The sequence below is a fragment of the Ursus arctos genome, chromosome X (genome assembly GCF_023065955.2).
Source record: "Ursus arctos isolate Adak ecotype North America chromosome X, UrsArc2.0, whole genome shotgun sequence".
Classification (NCBI taxonomy): domain Eukaryota; kingdom Metazoa; phylum Chordata; class Mammalia; order Carnivora; family Ursidae; genus Ursus; species Ursus arctos.
The window spans coordinates 63284064-63289485 of NC_079873.1; positions in this window are offsets into that span (position 1 = coordinate 63284064).

Consider the following 5422-nt stretch of genomic DNA (forward strand, 5'->3'; position numbering starts at 1 on the left):
ATGGCTGCCTTCAGCTCAGAGCATGATCCCGGCATTCTGGGATCGAGCCCCACATCAGGCTCGTCCTCTGAGAGCCTGCTTCCCACTCCCCCTGCTTGCGTTCCCTCTCTAGCTGTGTCTCTCTGTCAAATAAATGAATAAAATCTTTTTAAAAATTCAAAGTACTGTGGTGGAAACAGAATTTTAAACAAAATGAATTAGAATATAGTTATATATATATAACATAATAAAGGTATATAGAAGAACCTATGAGACTCCAGAAAAATATTCTTCTCTGATGGCTCAGAAGGATGTGCTATTCAAAGAGAGTAAGAAATAAGAATTAGCCAGATAGATAATAAGAATTACCTCATATGCAAGGACATAGAGGTTTAAAAAAAATCACATATTTAGTGTACCCCCCAAGTAATTGAGTATGTCTAAGACACAAGATGTATAATGGGAATATTGGAAGGGAAGAGTAATGATGTAAACAAAGATGAGATGTTGAAGAATCTTGCATGTTTTACCAAGAAGTGCATTTTGTATTCTGTAAGTGATAGAGAATTTTAACTAGGGAAGAAACATGATCACACAAGAACACTCTGACAACAGTGTGGAGAAAGTATTGGAATATGATACTGGAGAACTGTGTATTAATCAAGAGGTGATTGTAGTAGTCTGGGGCCTTAATTTGAGCAGTAGCAAGTAGTGGTGATGAGCATAAGATTAATTAAAAAGATATGTAAGGAGTTGAAATGACAGAACCTGATAAATAACAGGATATTGGAAAATCTTGAACTTCTTTTGAATATTTATAGAAAAGAAATTATGCTCAACATAATAATATTATCAAGTAATTTTAATTGTAAATTGATTTTTCTTTAGATTTAGAAAAATATTTACTATAGATCTTAGAATAGGGTAAGAAGCAGAAGACTACTGAGTTAGTAGTCACAAAACTTTGTTTACAGTCCTGACACTTCTTGCTAACTATATAAAAAAGTCAGATCATTAAATAGCTTTCATCTTAAAATTCCTCCTATGTAAAATTGTATTATCTCATCTGCCTACTTCACTGAGTGGCTGTGGTAAATGAAAAATAATTATATAATATTATTATAGTCTTATTGTTAATAATTTAATATATAAAAATAACCAGGACCATTGATTTAGGGAAAAACTAGAACATTTAATGTTGTTATGAAATTCAAGCAATGACAGCTGCCCCCAAGGGATGATCCATAATACTATATACTATATACTAATATACTAATACTATATACTCTCCTCATTGCATTTCTACATGATTCCTCACTCTGAGATTCCAGTTAGCTATCAAATCTTTATTCAATTATAAATATTGAGAAGGTTTCAATGTATAAAAAGTTTACCATGCTGAATGAGGTAATTCCCTATGATTTTATGTGACTGTGCTCTGTCTAACTATTTCAGTATTTCATAGACACATAAGACCAGGTGCAATATTTGAAGGTCATTTACTCTCTTCTTATTTTTTAAATTTAAGACACTGTTTGGGTCAACATTTCCTTATCAAACAATACTGTCTGTACTTGGGCATACTTTAAGAGTTCAATCAAACAAATATAGAATCAAAAGGCAAAAGCAGTATTTTTCTTTAAACAATCCCCAGGTGATCTCTTCAAAGTTTTATATGAACTAAGACTTTGATAACACCATTTTGCTTTCTAGTGTCTTTTAATCATCAATGACCAGTATTTCTTCTTAGTTTAAATATAAACATTCAAAGCTTAAACTTTGTTAACCTACAAAAATACTTATTTTTAAAAAAATCACAATATGTTATAGAACTGCAAACTAAAACATGTTCTTCTGAGATAATATGACAAATCCCTCAGCCCTTAGATAGGCCTAAGCATTGAACAAAGTGTCAAAAATCAGTTAAGGCCTCTACAGAATCCAACACTTAGGCTGAGTCTATACAAGTAAATTATTCTGAGATTATGAACAATCACATTGTTTTCATTACAAAGCTATTGTGTTAAGTGAATGTAAGAACAACAACAACAACAAAAATCCTAAAACTCCTAGAAGAAAACATAGGAAAAAAGCTCCTTGATGTTGATCTTGGCAAGAATTTTTTTGGATAGGACATCAAAAGCATAAGCAACAAAAGCAAAAAAAAAAAAATAAGTGGCACTACATCAATCCAAAAAGCTTTTCATAGCAACGATGAACAAAATAAAACAGCAACCTACAGAATGGGAGAAAATACTTGCAAAACATATATCTGCTAAGGAGTTATATCTAAAATGTATAAGGAAATCATACAACTCAATAGCAAAAATCCAATTAAAAAATGAATCCAAGACATACAAATGGCCAACAGGTAAATGAAAAGATGCTCAACATCACTAACCATCTAGAAGGTGCAAATCAAACCACAATGAGATATCACCTCACACCTATTAGAATAGCTATTATAAACATATGATCCTCTGAACTGATGCAGAGAAAGCATTTGACAAAATACGGCATCCTTTCCTGATTAAAACTCTTCAAAGTACAGGGATAAAGGAAACATTCCTCAATATCATCAAAAAGCCCAGAGCAAATATCATTTTCAATGGGGAAAAACTAAGAGCTTTTTCCTTAAGGTCAGGAACATGACAAGGATGCCCAATTTCACCATTATTGTTCAACATAGTACTAGAAATCCCACAATCAGCAATCAGAAAATACAATAAATAAAAGGCATTCAAATTGGCCAAGAAGTCAAACTCTCTCTCTTTGCAGATGGCATGATATTTTATGTGAAAAACCCAAAAGACTCCACTCCCCAAGCTATTAGAACTCATAGAGCAGGGGCGCCTGGGTGGCGCAGTCGTTAAGCGTCTGCCTTCAGCTCAGGGCGTGATCCCAGCGTTCTGGGATTGAGCCCCACATCAGGCTCCTTCACTAGGAGCCTGCTTCTTCCTCTCCCACTCCCCCTGCTTGTGTTCTCTCTCTCACTGGCTGTCTCTCTCTGTCAAATAAATAAATAAAATCCTTAAAAAAAAAGAACTCATAGAGCAATTCAGCAACGTGGCAGGACACAAAATCAATGCACAGAAATCAGTTGCATTTCTATGCACTAACGATGTCACTACAGAGAGAGAAATTAAGGAATTGATTCTATTTACAACATCTCCCAAAACCGTAAGATACCTAGGAAAAAATCCTAACCAAAGAGGTAAAGAAATCATACTCTAGAAACTACTGAACACTTATGAAAGACATGGACGAAGACACAAAGAGATGGAAAAACATTCCATGCTCATGGATTGGAAGAATAAACACCATTAAAATGTCTATCCTGACAGAGAAATTTAAACTTTCAATGCAATCCCTATCAAAATACTATTGACATTTTTCACACAACTGGAAAAAAAATTCTAAAATTTGTATGGAACCAGAAAAGACTCCAAATTGCCAGGGGAATCTTGAAAAAGAAAACCAAAGCTGGGGCATCACAATGCCTGACTTCAAGCTACGTTACAAAGTTGTGATCAAGAAGACAGCATGGTTTTGGCACAAAAACAGACACATAGATCAATGGAAGAGAAGAGAGATCCCAGAAATGGACCCTCAGCTCTATGGCCAACTAATCTTCAGCAAAGCAGGAATAAATACCGAGTGGAAAAAAGACAGTCTCTTCAACAAATGGTGCTGGGAAAACTGGAAAGCCACATGCAGAAGAATGAAACTAGACCATTCTCTTACATCTTAGACAAAGATAAACTCAAAATGGATGAAAGACCTCAATGTGAGACAGGAATCCATCAAAATCCTAGAGGAGAACATCGGTAGTAACCTTTTTGACATCAGCTGCAGCAAATTCTTTCAAGACACACCCCTAAAGGCAAGGGAAATAAAAGCAAAAATGAACTTTGGGGACTTAATCAAGATAAAAAGCTTTTGCACAGCAAAGGAAACAGGCAACAAAATTAAGAGGCAACCTGTGGATGGGAGAAGATATTTGCAAATGACATTTTGGATAAAGGGGTGATATCTAAAATCTATGAAGAACTTCTCAAACTCAACACCCAGAAAACAAAGAATCCAGTCATGAAATGGGCAGAAGACATGAACAGACACTTCTCCAAAGAAGACATACCAATGGCCAACAGACACATGAAAAAATGTTCAACATCACTAGCCATCAGGGAAATTCAACTCAAAACCCCAAGGAGATACCACCTTACGCCAGGTAGAATGGCCAAAATTAACAAGACAGGAAACAAGTGTTGGGGAGGTTGTGGAGAAAGGAGAACCCTCTTGCACTGTTGGTGAGAATGCAAGCTGGTGCAGCCACCCTGGAAAACGGTATGGAGGTTCCTCAAGACATTAAAAACAGAGCTACCTATGACCCAGTGATTGCACTACTAGGTATTTACTCCAAAGACACAAGTGTAGTAAAAAAAAGGGGAACATGCACCCCAATGTTCATAGGAGCAATGTCAACAACATCCAAACTGTAGAAGGAACCAAGATGCCCTTCAACAGACGAATGGATAAAGAAGATATGGTCCATATATATAGTGGAATATTACTCAGCCATCAGAAAGGATGAATGCCTACCATTTGCATCAACATGGATGGAACTGGAGGGTTTATGCTATGTAAAATAAGCCAAGCAGAGAAAGACAATTACCATATGGTTTCATTCATATGTGGAACATAAGCAATAGAGCAGAGGACCACAGAGGAAGGGAGGGAAAACTGAATGGGAAAAATCAGAGAGGGAGGTAAACCATGAGAGAATCTGGACTCTGGGGAAAACAGGGTCACAGAAAGGAGTGGGATGGGGAATAGGGTGACCAGATAATGAGTACAAAGGAGAGCACGTGTTGGGATGAGTATTGGGTGTTATACACAGCTAATGAATCATTGAACATGACAACAAAAACTTATGATGTACTATATGTTGGCTAACTGAACATAATGAAAAAAATAATAGCTTTTATAAAACAAGATAAAAAGAATAGGTTAAGATGTGTAGGAAAGGAAATTCTTGTGCACTATTGGTGGGAATGTAAACTGATGCAGTCACTACAGAACACATTATGGAGGTTCCTCAAAATATTTTTAAAAAATAGAATTACCATATGATGCAGCAATTCTATTCTGGCAATATATTTAAAGGGAATACAACCAGGATCTAGAAGAGTATCCATACACCCATGTTAATTGCAGCATTATTTACAATAAAAAAGATGAGGAAACAACCTTCATTCCATGTTCTGATGACCCCCCTTTCTTTATCGCGTTCTTCTCCTACCGATCTTCCTACTTCTTTTGTTCCATAAATGAGTGAAACGATATGAAAATTGTCTTTCTCTGCTTGACTTATTTCACTTAGTATTATCTCTTCCAGTGCCATCAATTTTGCAGCAAATGTTGAGAAATCGTTCTTTTTGAT